This window comes from Desmodus rotundus, chromosome 3 (genome assembly GCF_022682495.2).
Source record: "Desmodus rotundus isolate HL8 chromosome 3, HLdesRot8A.1, whole genome shotgun sequence".
Taxonomy (NCBI): Eukaryota; Metazoa; Chordata; class Mammalia; order Chiroptera; family Phyllostomidae; genus Desmodus; species Desmodus rotundus.
Window position 1 is genome coordinate 95,608,864 of NC_071389.1, and position 14,354 is coordinate 95,623,217.

Here is a 14,354-nt window from a genome sequence, read left to right on the forward strand (position 1 = left end):
AGGTAGGGGCACAACTTCCTGTAACTCCAGCAATGCCTAGCACGAAGTCTGGTCCTGCATTACATATTTGTGTAATGGAATTTGGAGAGTATAACATAACTGACATACCTGCAGGAAGTAGCCAAGTGAGGAATGTACCAGGCACTGCAATAAATATTTTGCAAAGGTTAAGGAAAAAAAGGTAGTTGAACAATTTCACTAAAAACAGATAAAAATCTCAAATCCTGAATGTCTTCTAAAGGAAGGGACTTTATACTTTGAGAGGAAAACTGGACTGGGACACTCAACACCTGCATAGCTCTGTCTGGTGCTGTCCATCCCCTTCCTCTCTCACCTTCCTCTCCTCTTGAAGTGCATTACACCCCCACCTCAAGCTGCGACCGCGTGGAAGGGGCTCTTCTGGGAGAACCTGCGTACCTGTGGGCACTGTGCCAAGAGAGCGCGTGCACATCTTCCAGGCTCCTGGCTCTTCCATTCAGGGAGGCAACTACTGATGTGAGCACTGGTCTAGGGTTCAGGAAAACCGCTAGGAATTCGGAAAATTAGCCACCTACTCTGTCCTCTGCCTCTCAGTAGCAGACTGAAAAACAGCAATTTATGTTCAGGGGCTTTTCTTTTTCCATATTGTTTCTCATTGATACTATGGATGCATTTACACAAAAAGCTATTCTATTTCTCCAAGGAAGTGAAGATAGAACCCAGTTCACCCACTGGCAATATAGTTGTCACTCAGTCTTACTTCTGGAGAAGTCAAGGGCTGAACAGAAACTGGATGTTTTCTGCCCCACCGCTGGGGATACCCTCTGTCCACAACTACATTCACAAGGCATTGCTTAAGGAGACTCCTCCTCCTAGATTCTACCCTTGCAACTACAGTAGCTGCTCGTTTTCACCTTTTCCCACATAAGTAGTTGAGGGCTGAAAAGAAAAACCTTTCCTCCACTTGTAAAGCTATTCCCCTCCTCCAAACATGAAAACAACATGACAAACATGTCTACAGATGACTGACCTGAACATACCAGATATGGGAAACTCAACCATACCAAGTCCCATAGTGTTTTTTGCCATAAACTGTCTGTAAATTCCTCAAGTAGACAGTGAATTAAAACAATAAACATGGGAGCGTTGTGCTTGGTATTTCTAGCAGTCCGAGCGACCCTAATCCCCTGCCCAGTGTCCCGTGTGAAGCAGCAGGGCAGCTTCCTCTCTCATCCTCTGCGTGCTCTGGTGCTCTGAGAAAAGATTTGGGGAGGGCGCAGGAACAACACCTGCAAGGCTTGGGGGAAGGAGAGGAATGAGAAAAAGCATTCTCAGTAGTGCAAGCTGAGAGAAATAGACCGATGTGAGAATTATTTTTGAGGCAGAAAGGCCAGGACACTGGAGGTTACCGAATATAGGTGAAGGAGAGGAAGATGGCTCCTGGGTTTCTGCAGCTGGGACTTCGATAGAATCCAGAAGGAGGAGGGTATGACTTGAGGATAGATGTTCTCTTGAAAATGGTGTTTCACAGAACTGTGCTATAAAGTTGGGGCTTTACTCCAGAAAAAATGGGAAGCCATTGAAAGTTTCTGAGCTGAGTGGAAGGACATAAGATTTTAAGATCACCATGGCAAATGAGGAAGAGGATTGACTGGGGAGAGAAGAGGTGGGACAGAGAACCAGGCAGAGGCCTTTCTGCAGCCCGAGGCCAGAGGGCCTGAGCCACATCAGTGGGAGCCAAAAGACATCCTTGTCCAATGACTAAATGTATGCCGATCCCCCAAAGCCCAGAGGTGTGCGCTCTCTTAACTGCCCTTTTGTGTGAAGTTTTGAAGGATTTGTTCAGGAGCTGCTGCAGTGCTTGTCTCCCCACATGCTGCCTTCTGAAATGATGTGAGCCTCTAGAGAGCACCCAGAGAACACCGTCAGAAACAGGGGCAGGGAGCATGAGGGTGGGAAGAGAATTGGAAGCAATGCTGGTGCTGGCACAGAGCTCTGGTGCCTCTGGGAAGAGCCTGGCAGAATTTTCACTCCCCAGAAAGGTGACAAAGCTACCCAGAGAAGATTTGAGAAGGGTTGGTACTGAGAAGGGTGTAAAGAATCTTTTGAAGAATACTCAGGGTAATGAAGGGGTAAATGAAGGTGCATTTATACAATGGATATTATGCAAATAAGCCTGCAGCATAAGTGAAATTATTAAATGTCTATAAAGCAGCTAAATGACAAGTCTGTAAGTTGTAGAGAACCTTGGATAGTATGATTGCAACCAAATGAGCCAGCTTCTCTATCTGTTTAAATGATATATTTGCATGGGCATAGAACATTTAGAAGTATCCACCTACTACTGTAATTGAAAATATTACAGAACTTTTAAATTCAGTGCTGTGTACAAAGAAATGTATTAAGCAAAATTATGTGAATAAATACACCTGAATGGTTAATAAATACTGGGAGGGAGCTAGTAGGGCTACAACACTAAATGTCCTTTTTTGTTTAATATCAAAAATACCAATAAGTGGGCTCCTGTTTTCACCATGGGGGAGGTGATATCAGCAAACATTTGAGTGGTGCGCTTTACTCAGTATATGGGAAGTTGCACAGTGCTGTTTGCTTGCTTTAAGCCTTCTTTAATGTATTTATGTATTTGCTTTTCTATTTAATGCTGCTTCTCTTTATTCTCAAATTTTTTCTCTATTGCTTCTTCATTTTTTTTTTTAAGAGCACATACAGGAGGAGCTGCTGCTACCCACAAAAATTTGTGTATTATAAACAACTAAAAGATTGTGTGTGATTCTTGACCAGATTACATTTTCCATGAAGTTATGCTGTGAAGTGCCTTTTGTTATGCTGCATTTGATAAAAACAACCCCAAACCTCTGGCGTGGCACCTGACAGCATAGTTTCGTAGGTGTTTTTTAAACCAGTATTGGAAAATATTTTTCCCTCAAGGAAAATATTCTTCTCTTAAATTTTTCCTGTTATGAGACCTTAATATGAATTCATTTTATTTCACATTTTCAATTTTATAAGCTTTAACACATACATACATACACATGTATACACACACACCCCACACAGGAAACCTCTTAAAGTGAAAATAATTCATTTTTTTCTACTACTGGTATAATGTTATTTTGTTGCCTTCCATTCGCAAAGGAAAAGATTTACTATAGCCATGGTAGTTCACTGTTAATATTCTTCTGGAAGTTGATTTCCCGATATGATTTGCTCATTGACTTTTAACATGTGTGGGCTTCATTCACTTTCCTGTCTTTTGCCTGTGCCACAGTCTCATAGCCGTACTCTCTGTCGAGGTTCTCTGCTGCAGCTGCTACCATAGAGGCTTCTTTGGTTTTAAAGAAAATTCAGTATTTGTCAGTGTCAAGCAACTTAATTATTACATTTGTCTAGAACAGTATTTACTTAAATCTGTGTATAGCATTCTTTTTATTGAAATTTGTAAAAGTTAGCATTTTTTACTTTCAATTCAGTCTCCATCAATGACTTCTTGAAAAGAACTGAGAAATTGAAAAGAAAATGTTTTAAAAACCCAGATGCTCCAGTTTTTATCCAAAGTTACTATTCTGGAAAATGTTATGTTATATTCTACCTAGTGTCACATAATATTTGTAAATCTATATGTGGACACTGAATAGTAGTGTAAGTAGGACATAAATTCATGTTAGATATTTAAATGTGTGGCTGCAAGTATTGACAGCTGAATATTATGGAGACATTAAAAACTGAAAGCCTAAAAGGAGGCGAGGGTGGGGAAAAAAGTACCCACACCAACCCCCATACTCTGGCCTTGGGAGAGTGGAGTTGGGGGAGGGGTATGAAGGAGCCAATTAACTTCCTCATGCATCTTAGTCATTGTTTGATTTCTTTCAACGGGTGCACTACTTTGGGGATTAATAATTACATTAATGAAATGAAAAAGGAAACCAATAAACCTCATTTACAATATTTTAATTGATCTCATCTTTGTATCGTGCTTCAGAGTCTAGAAAGATTTAATGTGGTCTCAATTCTACTAAGACCTCTGCAATTCAGATATTTTCATTGCTGTTTTACATGTGAGGAAACAACACAATTAAAATAACTACAGTCGCATACATAACAGTACACTTGTAATAATCCACTTATCATCCCACCACTCCCTTTGCATAATTATTTTCACTTCTTGGAAATCCCTCCAATCCAGAGGGCCTTTTAGAGGAAGAAGGGACAGATAGGTAAGGAGAGCCCCTGGCTTTGCAATTACAGCCTGCTGCGTTACTGCTTGCTTGCTTACAGCTTTCCTTGAGCTCTGTAATCTGTTTTCTCAACTGCAAATAACTCGTTGTGAAGATTAAGGGATAAGATATGTAATGTTTAGTACAGGAGCTGGTAAATTGTAGGTACTCAATAAATGGAGGTTTAAAGTTAAATCATAACCTCAGTTTCCTCAGCTCTAAAATAGGCATAATTGGTCAAGAAATATCATGAGGATTAAGTGATATCACTGTGGTTTAAAGGTATACCAATATGTGCATGCATGCAAATCTATGATTACATGATGGGGAAAAGATACAGAAAAAATCCCTGGCTGTTACTGTTGGGCACTCAAGGAGTGGAAAGGAGCAAGAGGTGAAGAAGGAAAGAAAAACAATTTCATAGTAAAGTATGTGATTATATACAATATAATTAATAACTTATGTTTCTGCAAAAATGTAGATGTTGAATATGCATATTACAAGGCTGGCATTTGATTATATGTGGAAACATGTTATGCTAATATGAAGCTATAGTTACTATTAAAGTAATCTAGAAATGTCCTTTGTTGTACTAAAGGGTTTGGGGTTCATGTAGAGGAGGGAGGTTGCTGCGTATTCATTCTTTCTTCCAGTACTTTAACCCCAGATTGCTGATCAATAGGTAGCCTGCGGTTCATACCCTTTTTGACTGGGCGGGTTGCCAGGGCGCAGCTTGACCCGAGGGTTTAGGGATCATAGCTATAGGGGCCAAAAATTGGTGCAAAGACCCGGCTGAGATGAACAGTCAGACTGGCCACATGGGGGCGACAAGACACCAAGGAAAGACAGGGCGCCCTGGGCTTTGAAGAGACTGGGCGTCACTAAGTCCAATGGGGCAGAGGCAGGAGTGCGGGCTGGGCAGGGAGTATCCTGGGCAATGGAAGTGTGGTACTGGGGTGGGGGGAAGTTGCTCCCCAGAAGGAGGTGGGCGGGGGGGGGGGGGCGGCACCTCCTCGGGTCTTCCATTACCATTTTATAGAGAGGAAGCAGAAGCTGACGAAGGGTTTATCCCAATGCATATAAACAGGCAAATCACTGTGAAGTGTAAGTATTGTTTAAATGAATGAAAAACAAAAGCAAAAAAAAACCCCTCGACCTCGTTCTTCGCTATTTTTCGGGAAACACAGATATAAGCAACAATGGGATCCCAGTTTTCCACTATTACCCGGCAAATGGTTTAAAAGATTTACCTGTGTGTGATGGAAAAAGCGTGATGAAAAAAACTCTTTCACACATTGTTAGGAGTGCAAACAGGGATACATTTCAGTGAACTTTTTGGTCAGTATCTGTCTAAATTTGAAAGTTAATTTCTCTTGACACAATTCCCCCTTTGGAATCAACTCTGCAGAAATAATTACATAAGTATTACCCTTAGTGGGAAAAGCAAGTAAACGGATTGTTTCTTTAAATGAGTTCAGGTACGCTGCAGCAGCCTGGGGCCCCAATCCTGCTCTGATCTCGGTGGTCACGGCCCTAGGGTGTCTTCACAGGAGCCGCTGCAGTGTCAGTGCTGTCACTAGTCAATCCCCATGGGTGCTTGATAAAATGCATGGGGGAGGGGCTTTTCCAAGGACTGAAACAATGGAAAAGCTTTAGGGATGTTTGCCCTAGAACCTACGTATTAAAAACCTCCCTTCGTGGACTGGCCGGGTGGCTCAGTTTGTTGGAGTGTCCTTCCTTGCACCAAAACGTTGCGAGTTCCATCCTTGGTCGGGTGGGAACATGAGGCAACCAATCATGTTTCTCTCTCACATCATGATTCTCTCTCTGTCCAATTCATCTCTATCTCTCACTCACCCAAATCATTAAAAACATATCCATGAGGCTTAAACATAATAATTAAAGCTCCCTTTGTGACTCTAAAGCACCACTTCAATGCCAACATCCAGGCCTACACTCCAGCCCTTAAATCACAACCTCTGAGTGTGGAGGCCAGGCATTTGGATCTTTGAAAACTCCCAGGTGATTCCCAGGTGCAGTCAAGGCTAAGAACCACAGACAGGCCTTACCACTCTTAGTGTGGCTGCTGGACCAGGAGCGCTGGCAGAAATGCAGAGTCTGAGGTTCCACCTGCTGGATCTAAATTTACATATCAACAGGAGCCCCAAGTGATTCATAGACTCATTAATATTTGTACTAGATTATGGGTGAGATGTTGGATTATTTCAACCCTCCCTCTGTAGCGTTGCCCAGCCTGACTGCAAAGAGAGCAGGCTGGGACTCCTGCTGCCTGAAACAAGGATAAAAAGCAGCTGGGCCGTGGACAAGTCTACTACTATCTCCTGAACAACTCCTATGGGGAAGGCCCTGTTCTAGAGGAAGCCACAGCTCTTCCTCCAGATCCATAAAATCCGGACAAGCAAGGACTGAGGGAGAACTGACTTGAGAAGAGCTCAAGTGCAGACTATCAAAACTCTAGGTGGATTAAATGCTGAAAATCAATCAACAATGTGAGGCATCTAGTAAAACTTCAGATTCAAGAAGGTTGCATTCATTGGTCTCCATCACCTCATACTCTACCTCAAAATTAGTCCCCCCACCTCTAATCTTGAACCAACTCATGCTGACAAGACAATGTTTTACTGCACAAATCTGGCCATGCTGTTTATTCCCTGTTTATCTTCCTTTTGTTGATGAACAGCAAGTGGGGTCCTCCTGCAACCCTCTATGCAAAATTCTGTAGGCAAAGGCTTGGTGATAAAGGAAAGGAGTCTTTATTCAAAAACTACACACTTTTGGAATAATAGCTTTCCACATGCCTTAGTTATTGAAACATATCAATTAAAGCTAAACTCTTTAAGATTTATTTATTTAGTTATTTAGAGAGAGGGGAAGAGAGGGAGAAAGAGGGAAAGAAACATCAATGTGTAGTTGCCTCTTGCATGCTGGGACCTGGCCCACAACCCAGACAATGTGCCCTGGCTGGGAATCGAACTGGTGACCTTTTGGACAGCAGGTTGGCATTCAGTCCACTGAGCTACATCAGCCAGGGTAAGGCTTATCTCTTTAATACCTGAGTTCTCCTATCATTCCCCCCTGTTAGTTTTTAATTATCATATTTCTATAGGGTTAGTTTACAAATTAAAACAACATAAGATACAAAAGCTACAAAATTCTGGAATAATGACAGGCTTCTGCCTCAGAGCTCCTCCGCTCTAGAACACCCAAAGAAGAGTAACTCTGTCGCCCTCTGCCAGGCCAGGTGCAGCCAGCCTGATGCTAGGCTGCACCTGGAGTTCCTTCTCATCTGAAATGCCATCCTTTGGGAAACACAGGCAGCTGCAGCATGATCATCCAGACATCCTCAAGGAGGAAAGCCCGAGAGCCAGTCTCTGCCTTCTTATTATTTTAAATTTTCTGGCTCATAATTCCGTGTGCTCTGGAGGCATCAGTTTCTCAGTCAGTTCTGTCCTAGACCATTTACCATTACCTTGGGCAACCTCCTTCTACAGCCCCTCTCTACTCCTTCCCAGTGAGCTGATCAGATCTCTCTGTATCACTCTGAAAGCAACTGGACTTCCTCAGGTTTTTAAAAGTCAAACTCATGAGTGTCGACATAAAATGTCCAAACCTGTAGGGAATTTTTACAAGAGTTTATATGAGCCAAATTGACAACAATGTCAGTAAGCAGGATTCAGATAAGTCCAGAGAATGACAGTTTTGCAACTTCTTTTATGCATTTGAAATTAAGGAGGGAAGATAAGAGAGATTCCATGGGGGTGGGAGAAAGCAAGGTGGAACTGGATTGGAGAATAGCTGACAAGATCATGTGCTCTCTTGAAGGTGGTTACCATTTATTTCAAAAGTGTGTTAACATAGATGCACAGAAGCAATGGACAGTGCTGGCTTAATGCAATGGTAAATCTTTTACTAAAGAAGTTATATGCTGCTTCAGCCTGGTACTGGCATAAAAACTGACACATAGGTCAATGCAACAGAATATAGAGTCAAGAAATAAACCCATGCCTATACAGCCAATTAATCTATGACCAAGGAGGCAAGAACACACAATGGGATAAAAACTGTCTATTCAATGAATGGTGTTGGGAAAACTGGACAGATACATGGAAAAGAAAGAATCTAGACCACCTTCTTACACCATATATAAGAGCAAACTCAAACAAATTAAAAACTTAAGTGTAAGACTCAAAACCATAAAACTCCTAAAAGAAAACATAGGCAGTAAATCTTGGACATTTCTTTTAGCAATATTTTTTTCTGACAAATCATCTTCAGCAGGGAAAACAAAAGCACATCAAACTAAAAAGTTTCTGCACAGCAAAAGAAACCATCAGCAAAATGAAGTGACAGCCTGCTAAAGAGAACATATTCATCAATAATAATCTGATAAGGGGTTAATACACAAAATTTATGAAGAACTCAGACAACACCAAAAATATATATACCATATATTCAATTAAAAAGTGGGCAGAATTGGCCTTGTATGGGTAGCTCAGTTGGTTAGAGTGTTGTTCTGATATGCCAAGGTTGCCGGTTCAATCCCTAGTCAGAGCACATACAAGAATCAACCAATGAATGCATAATTAAGTGGAACAACAAATTGTTCCACTTAATTCTCTCTCTCTATTCTCTCATTTCTTTCTCTCTATTCCTTCCTCTCCCTAAAAAAAAATCAATAAATCAATAAAAAAGAAAAATGTCACTAAAAAACCCAAGTGGGCAGAGGACCTAAGTAGATATTTCTCCAAAGAAGATGTACATCTAGATTATCACTAGACATATGAAAAGATGCTCAACATCACTAATTATTAGAGAAATGCAAATTAAAACCCAAATGGGATGTTACCTCCTACCTGTCAGAACAGCTGTCATCAATAAATCAACAAACAGCAAATGTGGGTAAGGATGTGAAATAAAGGAAACCCTCATACACTGTAGGTGGGAATGCAAATTGGTGTAGCCAATATGAAAAACAGTATGGAATTTCCTCAAAAATTAAAAATGAAACTGTAGCCCTGGCTGGTGTGGCTCCATTGATTGAGTACTGGCCTGTGAACCAAAGGGTCACTGGTTTGATTCCTAGACAGGGCATATGCCTAGGTTGCTAGCCAGGTTCCCAGTAGGGAGTGCATGAGATAAAACCACACATTGGTGTTTCTCTCCTTCTCTTTCTCCCTCCTTTCCGCTCTGTCTAAAAAGAAATAAATGAAATCTTTTTTTAAAAAAATGAAACTGTGTTATGACCTAGCAATTCCACCCCTGAGAATATATCTGAAGAAACCCAAAACACTAATTCAAAAAGATATATTCACATTGATTGAAGTGTTACATTAGATATATGGAAGCAATCCAAGTGCCCATCAATATACACAAGTGGAAAAAAAAGTGGTTGCATATATATATAATGAAATATTACTTGACCATAAGAGAGAATTAAATCTTCCAATTTGGAACAGCGTGAACGCACCTAGAAGTATTAAGTGAAATAAAGATAAATACCATATGCTATGATTTATACGCATAATCTCAAGAATAATACAAACAAACAAACAAAACAGAAACAAACTCAGGCACAGAGAACAGAATGGTTGCCTGAGGGCATAGGAGTTGAGGGAAGGGGTAAAAGAAGTGGAGAAATTAAGAAGTATTAATTGGTACTTACAAAATAATGGGGATGTAAAGTACACCACAGGGAATATAGTCAATAATATTGCAATAACTATGCATGGTGCCAGGTGGGTACTGGAAATATCAGGGAGAGGGGAATGGTTTGGAAGATGTTTACACATTTTCTTTTTTTATTTCACATTTTTTTTATTGTTGTTCAAGTATAGATGTCTCCATTTTTCCCCACCACTCTCCCCCACCCAGCATTCCCCACCTCCCACCCTTGATCCTACCCTCCTTTGGTTTTGTTCAAGGGTCCTTTATACATGTTCCTTGACAACCCTTGCCCCTTTCTCCCTATTATCCCCTCCCACCTCTCTTCTGGTTACTGTCAGTTTGTTCTTAATTTCAGTGTCTGTGGTCACATTTTGCTTGTTTGTTTGTTTTGTTGATTAGGTTCCACTTATAGGTGAGATCACATGGTATTTGTCTTTCACTGCCTGGCTTACTTCATTTAGCATAACGCTCTCCAGTTCCACTGATGCTGTAGTGAAGGGTAGGAGCTTCTTCTTGCTGCTGCACAGTATCCCACGGTGTAAATGTACCACATTTTTTTGATCTATTCATTTACTGGTGGGCACTTACGTTGCTTCCAGTACTTCGCTATTGTAAATTGTGCTGCTATGAACATTGGGGTGCATAGAGTCTTTAGAATTGCTGCTTCAGGGTTCTTAGGGTATAATCCCATCAGTGGAATTGCTGGGTCAAAAGGCAGTTCCATTTTTAGTTTTCTGAGGAAATTCCATACTGTTTCTCACAGTGGCTGCACCAGTCTGCATTCCCACCAACAGTGCACTAGGGGTCCCTTTTCTCCACAGCCTCACCAACACTTCTTTTTTCTTGATTTGGTTATGATGGTCATTCTCACTGGTGTGAAGTGGTATCTCATGGTTTTAATTTGCATCTGTTTGATGGCTAGTGATACTGAGCATCCTTTCATATGTCTCTGGGCCCTCTGTAAGTCCTCCTTGGAGAAGTGTCTGTTCAAGTCCTTTGCCCATTTTTTAATTGGATTGTTTGTCTTCCTGGAGTGGAGTTGTATGAGTTCTTTGTATATTTTGGAGATCAAACCCTTGTCCGAGGTACCATTTGAAAATATATTTTATCATACAGTTCGTTCCCTTTTCATTTTGCTGATGTTTTCTTTAGCCATGCAGAAGTTTTTAATTTGATGAAGTCCCATTTGTTTATTCTTTCCTTTATGTCTCTTCCTCTAGGGCATATATCAGTGAAAATATTGCTGCATGGAATATCTGAGATTTTGCTGCCTATGTTCTCCTCTAAAACTCTTATGGTGGTGTGACTTATATTTAAGTCTTTTATCCATCTTGAGTTTATTTCTGTATATGGTATAAGTTGGTGATCAAGTTTCATTATTTTACATGTAGCTGTCCAGGTCTCCTATCACTATTTATTGAAGAGTCTGTTTTTACTCCATTTTATCTTCTGCCCTCTTTGTCAAATATTAATTGATCACAGAGACTTGGGTGTATTTCTGGGCTCTCTATTCTGTTCTATTGATCTATGTGTCTGTTCTTATGCTAGTACCAGGCTGTTTTGATTACAGTGGCCTTGTGATACAGTTTGATACCAGTTATTGTGATCCTTCCTACTTTGTTCTTTCTCAAAATTGCTGTGGCTATTCAGCATCATTTACGGTTTCATATAAATTTTTGAAAATTGTGTTCTATATCTGTGAAATATATCATTGGTATTTTAATAGGGATTGCAAAATCTATAAATTGTTTTAGGTAGTATGGTCATCCTGGTGATGTTAATTCTTCTAATCCATGAACATGGTATAAGCTTCCATTTGTTTGTGTCTTCCTGAATTTCTCTCTTCAGCGTTGTGTAGTTTTCTGAGTACAGGTCTTTTACCTTCTTGGATAAGTTTATTTCTAGGTACTTTATTTTTCTTGTTACTGTAGCAAATGGGATTTTTTCCTGATTTCTGTTTCTGAGGTTTCATTTTTGGTGTACAAAAATGCCTTTGATTTCTGAATATTGATTTTGTATCCTGCTGTTTTGCAAAATTCACTTTTTAGGTCGAGGATTTTTTTGGTGGAGTCTATAGGGTTTTCTATGTACACTATCATGTCATCTGCAAACACTGATAGTTTTCCTTCCTCCTTTCCAATTTGGTTGCCTTTTATTTCTTTTTCTTGTCTGATTGCTATGGCTAGAACTTCCAATACTATGTTGAATAGAAGTGGTGAAAGTGGACATCCTTATCTTGTTCATGATCTGAGTGGGAAAGCCTTTAGTTTTTGCCTAATGAGTATGATGTTGGCTGTAGGTTTCTCATATATGGTCTTTATTATGTTGAAGTATGCTCCTTCTATTCCCACTGTGCTGAGTGTTTTTATCATAAATGCTTTTATCAAATGCTTTTTTGCATCTATTGATATGATCATGTGATTTTTATCTTTCCTTTTGTCTATGGGGTGTATTACATTTATTGATTTGTGAATATGATACCATCCTTGCATTGAATCCCACTTGATTATGGTGTATAATCTTTTTAATGTATTGCTGGATGCAGTTTGCCAATATTTTGTTGAGGATTTTAGCGTCTATGTTCACCTGTGATATTGGCCTGAAGTTTTCTTTCTTTGTTGTGTCTTTATCTGGTTTTGGGATTAGGATGATGCTGGCTTTATAAAAAGAGTTTGGGACTCTTCCATCTTCTTGGAATTTTTGGAATAGTCTATGAAGGATAGGGGGTTAGCTCTTCCTTAAATGCTTTGTAGAATTCTCCTGTGAAACCGTTTGGTCCAGGGCTTTTGTGTGCTGGAAGTTTTTTGATGTCTACTTCACCTTCATCAGCTGTTATTAGTCTGTTCAGACTTTCTGCTTCTTCCTCATTCAGTTTTGGAAGATTATATTTGTTTAGAAATTTGTCCATTTCACTTAGGTTCTCAAATTTCTTGGCATATAGTTCTTAGTAGAAAGTTCTTACAATTCTTTGTATTTCTGTGGTATCAGTTGTAATCTCTCCTATTTCATTTATCATTTTGCTTATTTGGGTCTTCTCTCTCTTTTTGTTGATGAGTCTGCTTAAAGGCTTGTCAATTTTGCTTATCCTTTTCACAGAACAAACTTCTACATTTATTTATCCTTAGAATTGTTCTTTTAGTCTCTATGTCATTTAATTCTGTTCTGATCTTGGTTATTTCCTCCCTTCTACTTGCTCTGGGATATCTTTGTTGTTGTTCCTCCAGTTTTTGTAGATGTAGGGTTAGGTTGTTTATTTGAAATGTTTCTCTATTTTAGGTGGGCCTGTATTTCTATGAACTTCTCTGTCAGGACTGCTTTCACTGTGTCCCATAAGCTTTGGACTGAGTTTATTTTCATTTTTTTCCAGAAACTTTTTGATTTCTTCCTTGATCTCATTCTTAACCCATTCATTGTAATAACACATTATTTAATCTCCACGAATTTGAGTGTTTTGAGTTTTTCCCTTGAGGTTGGTTTCTAGTTTCAAGCCCTTGTGGTCCAATAAAATGCTTGATTTTATTTCAACCTTCCTGAATTTGTTGAGGCTTGTTTTGTGTCTATCATGTGGTCTATCTTTGAAAATGTTCCATGTGCATTGGAAAAGAATGTGTATTTTGCTTCTTTGGGATGAAAGGCTCTCTCTATATATCAGTTAAGTTCATTTGATCTAGGACATTGTTCAATGCCACAATACCCTTGTTGATATTTTGTTTGGAAGAGCTATCCATTTTTGATAGTGGAATGTTAAAACCCCCTACTATAATTGTGTTGCTGCCTATATCTTTTTTAAAGTCCTCCAAGAATTTCCTTATATATTTGGGTGCTCCTATGTTGGGTGGATATATGTTAATAATATTTATGTCTTCTTGATGGATTCTTCCCTTGAGTATTATGAAGTGTCTCTCTGGGTCTCTTTTTATGTCCTTTGTTTTGAAGTCTATTTTATCTGATATAAGTATTGCTACCCCTGCTTTTTTTTTTTTCCTGTCCATTTTCTTGGAATATTTTTTTTTCCAACCCTTCACTTTGAGTCTGTGTAAATCTTTTGTTCTGAAATGGGTCTCTTGTAGGCAGCATATGTGTGGGTCATATTTTCTTATCCATTCAGCTATTCTATGTCTTTTGAGTGGAGCATTTAATACATTACCATTTAAGGTTATTATTGATAGGTACTTATTCATTGTCATTTTACTTCCTTCATACCTGTGTAATGTTTCTGCTGAGAAGTCAGCTGCTAGCCTTTTCGGGGCTCCCTTGTATGTTACTTCCTGTTTCTCCCTTGGTGCTTTTAAAATTCTCTCTTTGTCTTTGAGTATTGCCATTTTAATTATGATGTGTTTTGAAGTGGGCCTCTTTGGGTTCCTCTTGATTGGGACCCTCTGTGCTTCCTGAATTTGTGTGACTTTTTCTCTCATCAATTAGGGAAGTTTTCTATCATTGCTTTTTCTAACAGGT